Genomic DNA, 13,097 nt, shown 5'->3' on the forward strand with positions numbered 1-13,097 from the left:
GCCACCTACATGAGCATTTAGCTGTATTTGCCTGGTGTCCCCCTCTCTCTACGTGTGTGCATTCTTTTGCTTAACCATTTATTTGAAAGTGAGTTGCAGCCATCATGGGATTTCACCTTTAATTATTCAGGATACTTCTCTGAAGAATAAGGACAGTCTTCTAGGAGGCACAATCCTCTCATCATCTAGGAAAATTAATCCTTATTATTTTATGACTAATATTTTATATTTCCTTATCTTCTATGTTTTAGAATTTTTCCTTGATGCTTTGATATTTTACTTTTGTGTGTACAAAAGCTGGAGCTTTCTGTATGATTTGTTTTTAATCTATTTTTAATCAAGATTTTTAATCTTGACACTTAAGCAGACACGTTCAATCTTGCACCAAGCCTCTTCAGTTCTCACACATTGTCTTCTTTTATTTCCTTTAATTTATTTTATGTGCCACTCCCACCCCCCACCCCCTCCCCCCCCACACACTTTGTCCTCTGTGCTGTCTTCTTCTGGAAGTGCCTCTGGAATCTCTAAAGATGTACATGCTATGTCTCTTATCCTTTCTTCCATGCTATCAGTTGGTTCCTTTGGATTTCATTTAGGGAGAATTCCTTAGCTTGATCTTTAGCTCACTAATTGTCTTTTAGCTTTGTTCATTTTTCTGGGTATCCAATCTCTAGAGTATTCTTTTAAAGTAATGATCAGCTTTTAAATACTGTAAATCTCTATTTGAATATTTGAGGGGTACAAAGTCTTCCTGAGCCTCTCTGGGAGGAAGCTGTCTCCATTTATACATTTTCCAAAGTTCCATGTAGTTTGCTGTATTAACTCCGTTGCTTTGTAGTCTTTCCACAGATGTATCGTGATTACTGGTTGTGTACTCATCTTCATTTGCATTTCCCTGTGAGCCTTCATAGACATAGCATGTTTTACTGCAGTCTTTCTCTTTTGATTATAAGGGAAGGATGCAGTGTACTGACAGATGGGGTGGCTAATAGCTGGTTTTCTTTTATGTGGTTCCCCCCATTCTTCCTGTTTTGCCAGCATGGCACCAACTGATCCTTAGCAGAAGTCCCACCACTCTTTTTTTCATTCACTCCTGCTGTGCGCTCAAAAGTTTGTAAGTCATCTCCATGAGTTACTGGGGCTGGATCCCTGAGGAGTGCTAGATGCCTCTTAGAATTATCCTCCTGAGGAGTAACAGAGAGCAGTGATTCACCATCCCTCCCTGACCCCCATTGGTTGACAGTTCCTCAACAGGAACTTTGGCTTTTTTCCCTGAGCTTTTGGCTGCAAATGTATTCACGCAGAGTGGTCTTCTGTGTCATCTGTTGTGACACCGAGAAGTCCTGGGTGCTTGAGGTGTTAGTCCTGTTAGTATGCCATGAGACAAAATGTTCACAGAGCTCTTTGCCGTGACATGGCTGAAATCAGACATGAGGCTGAGAAGGTGTAAGGCAGGCACAAGTGGCATCTGATACAGAGAATGAGGTAGGAAACTTCAGGCAAAACATTAGAGAAACTCCTTCCACAGTTATGGTTCCTACGAGACACAAGAGAAGCTTAATAAAAGCAAAGACAGGTCCTGCTTGCTGTTACCTGCCTTTACAAGGACTAGAACACATCCAAATGAGCCTCAGGTGATGACAGTTCCTCACGACACTTAAATCTGGTTCAAAGGAATACATTTTAGACCAAGATATAAAAACAACATACAAAACTCCCTTCTCATTGCCATTTTTTTGGCATTGCCTCCAAATTTCAGTATCCATCCAATGCTGTTATAATTCACAACATGGCGGTGAGAAAGTGGACCAGCAGTAGGAGATAGGGAAGGGACAAGTAACACGTGTTGTCTTCACCTATAGCAGGGACGTTTGTCCTTGGAAGTCTGTCATAGTTTCTTTTGGCTCCTTGTGATTTTTAGCATCCTCCCACAAGTACTGAAGAATCTGTACTTTAGCAGACATCTCAGAAGAGGATTATAATTTCTGAATCAGTATTAGATCCTGTGTGTGCCAAAATTACTGTACTCTATGTATCCACTAGGGGAAATTATTCTCACATAAATGATGGACAAACTTTTGCTGAATAGCTTCATTTTACAGAAAAAGAATAATAGAGGTCTGGTATATAATTGAATCCTGGAGGACAAAAGGGAAAAAGATTATCAGAGAACATTTACCTCTAACTCCCACTGTTTATGGAAATCGTTCACAATACAATTTCAACTGGATATTCTCCTTAGAAATCCTCCACTTAAAGGAAAAAAGGAAAAAGCATCATGTGAGTGAAAGCAACAAGGAGAGAAACAGTTTTAAGAATATGGGAAATACCATCCATTTCCATGTTGCAGCAGCAGCAGCAGCAGCAGCAGCAGGTTCAAGGCAGGGGGTTCTGACATTCATTGCTGAAGAGGTAGGCAAGGGTTAGATCCTAAAGAAATACCACAGTAAGTTGCCCAGGCATTATTCTGTAGACAGTCACTGAAGGGTACAAAACATGAAAATGATGTAATAAGCCTTCATCTAAGAAGAGTGATTGGAACCCTTGTGGAGAGTGAAAACAAAGGGACAAAACGAGTAGCAGAGAGAGTGTGAAGGAATCTCTTGCATCTCTGAGAAGGTTGTGATCGCAGCCTGGTGCCTGGCAGGTACAGTGGAGTTGGAGAAGAGGGTTCCAGTACTAAAATATTTGAGGTATAATCCATGACTAAGTTAAGAATGTGCTGTAAACAGCGAGGGAGTAGGGGACCGAAAGGTATGTCAGATTTTAAGCTTGAGTTAGGATGGCTGCCGTATAGCCAGTGTGTATTGGGGATGCAGAAGGGCTTGAGGAAAGGATGCAGGGCAGTGGGAAGAGATTAGTTTTAGAAATACTGGATTTAGGTTCTCTCAAAAATTAATAATCAGGTTCAGCTAGCTAGTGAAAATCACAAGAAGGGGAGGGAGTTGGAAATCTGGAAATACAGATTTGGAAGTCAAAAGCATTCTGATGATAGTTAAAAATGACATAAGATGAGTTAATTTTACATATTTTTTTTTGAGTCTGGGATTAAGTCAGAGAACTGAGGAAAGCATCCAAAGTTAAAGAATATGTAAAAGAAAGAGATTCACTTACAGAAATGGGGATAGAGGTAAGAAAGTAGTATGTCTTGGAGAACAAGGGCATAACACATTTTAAAAAGAATAGGATTAGCAGTGTTATTAAAGTAGAGAGATCCAGTAAGATAGAAACTACAAATGACTATTCAATTTGGTGAAAATGTTATTATGGGCCCTGACAAGAGCAACTTTAGTGGAGTGCTGAAAGGGGGCGCCAGAATTCAGCAGATCTAGATGGCAAATATATTGCACATCTCACCCTTCAATGTGGGATCTGTGGATCATTAACTAATTATGGTAATGGGTGGGGGGGGGTGTGGTAAACAGGCAGGTAGAACAGAAGAAGTGGAACATATAAGAGAGACAGTAGATGATTGAAGGAAGTGTATGAGGTCAAGGGCTGGGTGGTTGACCACCTGAATAGGGAGAACTTAGACCAGAGGAAAAAAGGTAAAAATGGATTGGTGGTAAATACATTTGCAGATAGGATGGAAAGTTCAGAATGAGAAGAAAAAAAACTAAAGAGCAAGCAAACAAACCAGTGAAAGCTTTGAGCATGGTCTGAGTAGAAGGTAACATTGAGAAGAGGTATGAGAACAAGGAGTTAGGCTGTGAATTTAATGGCAGAAAAGTGGTGGTGTACATTGAGAAGAGCCATTGCATGGAATGGAAGGGAAAACTTACATTAGCTAATAAAAGTGCAGATAGGAGGCACCCATGGCTTGTGAAGTCAGAGCCCAGAAGTTTGGTTTCCTCAACTCTCAGTGTTGTTCAATTTAGGGCTCAGTCCCCTAGATAGAATAGGAGAAAAGGTGGATTATTTCTTGTCTTTCATCTAAGGATCAGGTGGTATGCAGAGTGGGTAGTGGGAGGATAGATTGGAGGTAAACGGAGGTGCTGGTGAGAAGGTAGAGAAGGTAAATCATGACATTCAGTGTCAGTAGGAAAGCTACTATTGAGAGGACACACACACTTGGGTGAGGGGAGATGTGGAATGAAGGAGAGGGAGGTCTCTGGGGTAAAAACGAGATCTTCTGAGAAAAGGAAAGTCAGGAGGTGGTGGTAGGGTGAGATATTGGAATCTATGGCTTCTGAGACCCGAGTGCCTTCTTCAGATCAAAATTGAACAGACTGATTTTGGGGCTTAAGGACAGAAGATGAAGACCCAAAGAATTATTTCTGTCCCATATAACTGTCTCTTCATCAATGCCCTGGATCCATACTTGGGGCTAAAGCAGTACAGTGGTTATCAATTCACAACTTTTCTGGTCCCTGCCCCTTTTTATCTTATCATTCAAGAGAAATCTGGTTAAAAGCATACCATTAATGGGAGCCTGGGAACAGCTGACTGTGCAGGAGAATGGGAAAGTTAATCTATTAGACATTCCCTCAATCACCACTCGGACATAATGTGATTACGAGTGGTCGCTAGTGGGAACATTTGCAAGGTGGGAATATTGTACCGCAGGAAATATCATATTACATACTTGTTTCAATATATTTTAACAAAATGCTATGTGATGGAATAATCTGATACTAGGTGTAGTGTTTAAAGATACGTCAAAGAGAGGATGACTTAGCCTAGAGGTTTTGAAACACTATGGAAAAAATGGAAATCTTGGGTTGTTCTCATTAACTATTGTGGATAACCACTATATTTCCCAATCTGCAAAGTATGCAAATTGTAGAATATTCACAAAAAAAGTTTTTGGAAAATGGCAACAAGAAAGTAGATAATCTAAATGAGTTTTCTTCCAGAGCAGATTATTAGCATTTACTTTGGTTTTCCATCATGTACAGTGTACCCTTAAATATTATCACCTACAACTCACACAGACACTAGACTACACCATACTCCATTTCTCTTTTGGTTACAAAGCTGTCATCTTGGAAAGCTTCATGAACTTTTTTCAAACTAAAGAGCGTATGACCGTAGGATCCCGAAAGATTAGAAATTACCTTAAGCATTCTTTTATTCTTGGATCACTTCATAACATTATTCAGGTTTCCTAGCCTCTTCCTTCAGGGCTAGTGCTCTGACCTTAGTGGGGAAATAAGGCTAAAGCCTAACAATGGAACAAGGTACGTTGCCAGTCTAAGCAACTTTTTAATATATCTTGAACTGAGCTGGTGAAGTTCAGTAATTAGCATCATAAACACATCATTTTCTTTGCTTTGCTGGTTTAGAGTGTTTATGTACTCTATGGGTGTAAGTTTTTTTTAAAAGTCCACCCTTGTACTTAAATTTTCTATCCCATCAGCAGAGTTTAGCTGACTTGGGCCTAAACTATGTCTTCTGATAGAATGAGGTACCCTCCAAATTACCGACACCAAACTTTGCCGCTCAATCAAGGGTGTATACATTTAGAAAAAAGACGCTGTTTGACCAGTCAAATGTAAATGTTTAATAATTTAGAAACACCAGAGCACAGCTTGTTCTGATTTATTTTGCAACTTTGCAGCTCCAACCCAGCCTCAGGCAACTATGGAATAGAAGTTCCAGCCAAGTACAACGTTTCTTTTTTTAAGAAGGGAAAATAGAGATTAAAAATAAAAAAAGCAAATTGAAATCCTTTTCTATCTTTAACCTTCTCAGGATCACAGAAAAAGAATAGAGATGCAAAGTAGGCTGTCCTGAACCTAAACCAACAGGAGGGGGACAGGAGCTGTTTGGGAAGCCAGTGACAGACGTTCAGAAGCCTTCTGTGCATAGGTGAGTTAACTCCATATACAATAAATTCCCTTATTTCAGTTTTTCTAATTTCAAAATATTAGACTTGCTCAGTTTTTTTTTCCCAGTCGCCGAAGGATATCTTCGTTTATATATTCTGTCCCACATCTCAACTTCATTAGGACTAAGAGTGCCTCTGTGCCAACCCAACTCTCACTCCTAAAGATAACTTGATTGAGATAGTTGGCATTCCAAAGAAGGGTGGACGTTCAATGAAAGAAGCCATAAAATGTGTATTAGCCTGGTTCCCAATTCACCAAGGTTTTTTCTTTGCAGAAGCCCATGGGAGATGAATGCAGGGAAAAGAGTTCAGGGCATAGTGAGCACCGAGGCAGACATGTGATTTCTGAAGGAAAATCTCTTCAGACTAATTCCCAAGGGGGAGAGAGTTCTAATGTTTCTCTTGCGGTTGTGTTGTGCTTTGCTGCACTTTGTAATAAACGCTCTGGTCAAAAGACCGAGTTCTGATGAAGTGGCACAAAACTGCATGTCGACCCACAGCCTCAGAAAGGAGGTCTCTCTGTTTTTATTTTAAGCATACCATAACATGGGATCCCACCAGTCTTTGAGAATTGAAATATAACAGCACACAACTGTTGTTTGGATTGCCTGTAGACCACAAAAGAATAGCCACGATGCCAGCAACTTTCCTTCTCCGCTCCAGCCAAATGTTCTAAACGCTGCATCCTGGAATTCTGATGTAGAAGACCATTGACTTCGGGGGGAGGGGCATGTGGTCTTAGAAGACAAGGACTGATTAGTTCTAATGCAGCGTGTGGTGATAGAAAGTGCCTTAGATAGGAATTTTAGCTTTTTTTTCTTCACCCCAGTAAGTAACTCTGCAATTGAGGTCAAATCGTTTTGGAGCCCTTCATTTAGCAGATGAGAAAATTAATGTTGATGGCAAGGAGTTTCCTTATCTGTAAGTGAAAAAGTCACTGTTTGAATTTCATGGTCAATAAGACCTTCCTAAAATTCTAAACTTTTCCTTTTTGTTTAGAGAGGGGTTATATCACTGGTGTAAAAACTACTAGTTACTTAATACCCTCCATTTAAAAAATATATGACCTGTCAGGAAATTATTTTTCTTAGTTCTTAGGGAAATTAATACCATACTAATTTTTTAAAAAATGATTTCCCTGAGGGGCGTCCGGGTGGCTCAGTCAGTTAAACCTCTGTCTTTGGCTCAGGTCATGATCTTGCAGTTTGTGGGTTTGAGCCCCACTTCCGCTTCAGGCTCAAGCCTGGAGTCTGCTTTGGATTCTGTGTCTCCTTCTCTGACCCTCCCCGGCTCGCACTCTGTCTCTCTCTCAAAAAATATATAAACATTAAAAAAATGATTTCCTTGGCTAATTACCTCTAGAACTGATTGACGGGAGGGGATATGCAATTCTACTCCCTGCAAGATCTTAGAAATTAGGATACAGGTACTTCTCACTTGCAGTGGGATACAGTAATTGAGTTCCTACTTATGGGAATAATGAGGCAGGACTCAGGAATTAGGCAGTGGTTATTTATTGCTTGTTACCATTGGTGTTCACTGGAACTCCCTCTCCCTTCCCCAGGGGATCAGAGCTGGGGTGGAGGCTTTAGGAAAATTTGAGCCAGACCTTGGGGATCGGCTGCTTATAGGTCAGTTGAAGGGAGTTGGGAAGCAGCAGAAGATGACGCACAGTTTATTTGAACTTTGACTTTGGGTTATTTGTGAATTTCTCTCTGTTCAGATTAGTGGAGAGTTGAATGACCAGATGTCTATATTACTATATGTCCACAGCAAAATGGATAATTTACCAAGGTTGTTTCTGATCTAATTATGTGGCAATCCTCAACTCTATGTTCAGCATTGTCTTCGTATTTATTCTTTTATCTCATGTCTGTACTTAACGACACAGAAATACTTTCATGAGAAACAACACTGGCATACAATCGAATTATAAGAGGGAAAGATTTTGCTGAATTGGAAACTTTATTTAAATATCATTTGTTGTTCCATTGCATGCTCCCCTAGCTCTTAAGTGGCAAATAATAATGACACCAGTTATTTTTTTTTACCAAGAAAAGGATTTGGGGATCATCCACTTGGTATTGAACTGCTGAGGATGCTTCACACGGTCAGTGAACGTCAAATCTCTGAAAGCAAAATATGTTGCTTTAATGCATGCAAGGTGATTTAATCCATGCAGAGTAATTCTATGAGCAGTAGAAAGATTTACAGGCATTAAGGTTACTCTGTCTAAATGGACCATGCTGTTGCAACAAGGTGAACTATTGCCATAAAGGAATGTTGTTCTCCCTTGTATAAAAAAGGGGATGGTCACTGGGACAAAGATGGAGAAGTTCTTTCACATTAGGGGTTGGTAAAGAATGGGGGAGGGAGGAGTGGTAATTCTGGCCAATTACATGGCCGAGACTGAGAACACCTCCAAATTCAGCCACCCTGGAGATTAAGTGTGGATCTTGTAAAAATGTCTTTATGTGTATACTGAAATAGTCTCTTATAAATAAGACAGAAGTCATGGGGCACACAGGCCTACAACGGCATAGAATCATCATAGTTGTATGAGACACTAAGGAGAGCCTTCTCCCTGCAGAGAAGGAAAATGATAGATAAATGATGGATGGCAGTGGTGCTTGTCAGTCACCAAGGCTTTTCTCTGCGGAGGTCTCCAGCCCCAGCACCTGCCTGGGACTCAGCAACAACATTGTGCAGCAGGGACCCTACCTGGGTGGCTGTGTTCCCTGCGTTTCAATAGCGACACCATGCGGCAGCAACTATAAAAAGGAATGGCCTCTGCCCCTGAAGGACCAGGTTTTCTGGTTCTTTCAAGCATGGGTAAACATCCCTGGGAGCTCTCAAGATCTCACAGGAGGGGGAATCCTTGGAAGAAAAGGGAGAGAATGATTGCAGTCTACATGGACCATGGCACTTCTTCAAAAGGAGAAGACAGGGGAGCACACTCATTGACTGTTTTCCTTCAGGAACGATCTCCTTACTCAACAGGAAACATCAGGATAATCAGTTTTAAGACTCAGGAAGATTCAGTATGAATGGCAGAACAAATCAAACTATATGCCAAACTGATTACCAAATAATCTGTCTGCATCAAGGACCTTAGAATAGAAGAGGTTGAGCTTTGCATTAGACCTATCTGGGGGTAAACACACTCCTGCCACTTATTATGTTTGACTTTGGAGAAGTTATGTAACTCTGGGCCTCAGCTTTCTTATCTGTATAATGGGAAGGAAGAACACACCTCATAGAATGATCTTGAGAATTTAATGCATGAATCTAAATCAGTTGCTTAGCCCAGTACTGGACCCAGTCAACTGACATTTGCTGGATGCCATTGGTTTTTCTACCTTTTTATACTGTCTTACTGCTTACCTCACTCCAAGTGTCCTTTACTTTCTCCAATTCAGTATTCATTCTGTAAGGTAGAAACCAGATCTTAATGTCAGTCTTATATCTTTTCTCTTTACATCTATATTTCTAGGATACATTTCAGTATTAAATTATATTTTCCTTAGGTTGTTTTTTTTTTTTAATAAACAGCCATTGCTTGAGATTTTCTGGTGCAACTGTAGGGTAAAGATCACACAGTTAAACACCTATAGGGGCCAGATGGGACTAGAAATGATTAAAGCAGACAAGATGAGAAAACTAAGCAGGGTCTCATGTGAGAGTGCATACTGTCTCTGTAGAAAGGGCCTGGTAGAGTCAGCTGGCTGCTGGCAGGTGGAGAAGCAAGAAATACAGTTTTATAATATGGAATTAAACATATACCAGTAATACAAAATTCTGAAAACATCATGGGCCAATCAAAACACATTATGTGGGCTAGAGTCGGGCCATGTCAGTTTGCAACGTCTAATTCACCTTCCTGGGTAAATACAGCTTTGGATGAGTGCCACCTAGTGGTAATAATTATAATTAAGAGGCAGTAAGTAACTGTAAATAAATAAACTGTAAAACAGCATGTTTATACTGTCTTGCTGCTTACTTATTCCAAGGATTTATTATTGTAATTCAAAGTATAAAGGGTGATCAGTGTCCTCTAATAGTTTCCTAAATAATTATTCATAGATGCTGGTGGGCTCAGTTTTGGGAACCTCTTTAACACAAGTTGTGATATCATAAAGGTGGCTTCAGAAGCACTGCCTCAGAATTGTCAGCCAGAAGATCACCTAAATTCCATCCTATACTTTTTGGAGATTCTATTCCGATAAACTCTTCTATCTGATATCACTTTCCTAAGCCTCTGTCTTAATATTTACTTTGTCTAGAACTGGTATGAGGTGGGAGTGAGGTAAAAGAAAAGGAATGATGGGTTAAGATGAATAAGAGAGTAAAAACTTGGGCTGTCTACCATTTTTGCTCAATTCCTTTTTCTGTATTTTTATTGAATACCTAGTCCAGCTTCTGAGATTGATTTTTCTTATAAAATCATGATATCTTAAAATATTTTTTTGTATATCTATCAGGCCCATGATTGTGACCTTTCAATAGACCAAAGGTCAGCAGACTACGGCCTGTGGGCCAAATATGGCCTGTCACATGTTTTTGTAAATAAAGTCTTATTAGAAGACATGTATGCTCATTTGTCTACGTAATGTCTATGGCTGCTTTCTTACTACAATCGCAGGGTTCAGTAGTTGTGACATATACCCAAAAATATTTGTTATCTGTCCCTTTACAGAAAAATTTTGCTGATTCTTGCAAAAATGTAGAACATTTCTTTTGATTACTGACTGCATGGTATATATTTTATCATCCATTTACTTGTAATCTTTCTGCACACTGAAATGTGTCTCTTTTAAACAGAAGATTGTTCCATTTTATTTCATCCAACCCTAGTTTTTATTTAACTGTCAAATTCAATTAAAGTGATGTATTCATTCTTTATTTTTTCCATCTTATTTTGTGATTTTTGTTTATCTGCTTTTACGCTGTGCTCCATTTCCCCCCTCCTTTCAACCTTCTAGTTGATTGTTTTTATTTAAAAACCCTATTGCTCCAATAATATTTATAAAGCTTTGTGTTCTACTTATCTTCTTTAAATAAACAGTCTTACATTTTAAACACACATATGTGACTGAAAAGTTGAATGTTAATCAGCATTTTTATCCCTCACTTGAAAAGCACATATTCTTTTTTTTTTTTTTTTTTTAACGTTTATTTATTTTTGAGACAGAGCATGAATGGGGAGGGTCAGAGAGAGGGAGACACAGAATCCGAAACAGGCTCCAGGCTCTGAGCAGTCAGCACAGAGCCTGACGCAGGGCTTGAACCCACGAACTGCGAGATCATGACCTGAGCCGAAGTCGGCCGCTTAACCGACTGAGCCACCCAGGCGCCCCGAAAAGCACATATTCTTAGAACACTTAAATGCCACATTCCCCAGATCTAACATTTCCTTATTTTAGTTTTGACCCATTGTTATATTCTTCAAGTAAGTTGTAAATAATAATGATAATATTTTATGTAATAAATTCTTGTTTCTGTTTACCCCAATGTTTGTCAGTTCCTTTATTTTACTGCTGGTTCTTACTTTGAAGTTCTTCTTTTAGGTTGCATTTCCTTCTTCTGGAAGCACATCTTTTAAAAAGAAGTTTCAGTGAAGGTAAATCCTATAAGAAATTGGAGTTCCAGAAGGGAAAAAGACAATAGGGAAGAAATAATATTTTTTTCAAGAATTTTATAAATCTGACCAAAGATACTGAATAATAGATTCAAGAAGTGTATGAAGTCCAAGTAGGATAAATACAATGAGAGCCACACTTTGGCATATAAAACTGCTGAAAATGAAAGAAAGAAAATATTAGAAGTATGCAAAGAAAAAAGATACATTACCTTTAAAACAGTACCAATATGATGGACAACTGATTCCTTAACAGAAATGATGGAAGCCAGAAGACAATGTAATGACATATTTAACGATGAAAGAGAATAACTGCCAGTTTAGAATTCTCCACCAGATGAAAATAGATTTTATAAATTGAAAGTGAAATAAAGAGTTTTCATGTGGACAAAAACAGGATTTACCATCAGCAAATATTACACTAAACACTACAGGGGAAGGACGCCTGGGTAGCTCAGTCAATTAAGGGTCGGACTTTGGCTCAGGTCATGATCTCACGGTTCATGGGTTTGAGCCCTGTGTCAGGCTCTGTGCTGACAGCTCAGAGCCTGGAGCCTGCTTCGGATTCTGTGTCTCCCTCTCTCTCTGGCCCTCCCAGCTCATGCTGTGTCTCACTCCATCTCTCAAAAATGAATAAATGTTTAAGAAAAAAATTTTTAACACTACAGGAGATCTTTCAGACAGAAGTAAAATGATCCCTGACACAGAAAAACAGAAATGCAAGAAGGAAAAATATCACTGGTATTGAGCAAGACATGTATAAATATAAAATGATATTTATAATAAAAATTAAATAGTAATATTTTGTGATGTTATACATAGAATTAAATGCATAATAATAACAAAATATCTGAGGGTGTTAAAAGAACTTTAAAAAATCATAACTTTTTCTCATTGTTAAGTAGTAAAAATTATTATATGAGGTGATAATGAGTGAAGGTTTCAAAGGATGCATTTTGTAATTTCTGAGATAACTATATGTATGGTATATGTATAGGTAAGTATATATATATGTGTGTGTGTGTATATATATGTGTGTGTATATATATATGTGTGTGTAACTATATGGTGTAACTATACCTCTCTCCCCATAAATGCATAACTATATATCTATATGTAAATATATTTAGATATATAGAGGTATATAAAATATATACATCTATTCATGTACTTACATATCTCACAGGTTAATAGAGGGAAAATTAGAATAATAAAATAATCGGTGGAACATAAAATAAATTGTATAAACAGAAAACATACAGCAAGTTGGTAGATATAAAAACAATATTGTTAATCATTACACTATGAATTGCACTATAAATGTGACTAAACAATGAATGACTAAACAGTCAAACTAAAAAACAAAGATTTTCAGACTGAATAAGAAAATAGCATAAAACTGTATATTCCTTACAAGATACAAGTTTTAAATGTAAAGGCATAAAAAGATTGCAGCAGGATAGGAAAAGATTTTCCATGTGTAGCTCTACTTATACCAGACAAGGTGGACTTGAGGGCAAAAAATATCAATAGAGCCAAAGAGAGACATTTGATTTTGCTAAGTAGGTACATCTACCAGGAAGAAAACAATTCAAAATTTGTAGGTATCTGATAACTAATAAAGCTTTA

At 38.5% G+C, this 13,097-nt stretch overlaps 1 long non-coding RNA gene across 1 annotated transcript in view; it reads left to right on the forward strand.

Moving 5' to 3' along the window:
- The window catches only part of LOC109268045 (uncharacterized), a 102,954-nt gene that overhangs the window by 44,985 nt on the left and 44,872 nt on the right, over positions 1–13,097 (forward strand). The window contains exon 3 of the long non-coding RNA XR_002080438.2: positions 5,695–5,811. This is a non-coding gene — a long non-coding RNA (uncharacterized LOC109268045). The remainder of the gene's footprint in view (positions 1–5,694; positions 5,812–13,097) is intronic.

This window comes from Panthera pardus, unplaced genomic scaffold (assembly GCF_024362965.1).
Source record: "Panthera pardus isolate Hobbes unplaced genomic scaffold, ASM2436296v1 HiC_scaffold_8, whole genome shotgun sequence".
Taxonomy (NCBI): Eukaryota; Metazoa; Chordata; class Mammalia; order Carnivora; family Felidae; genus Panthera; species Panthera pardus.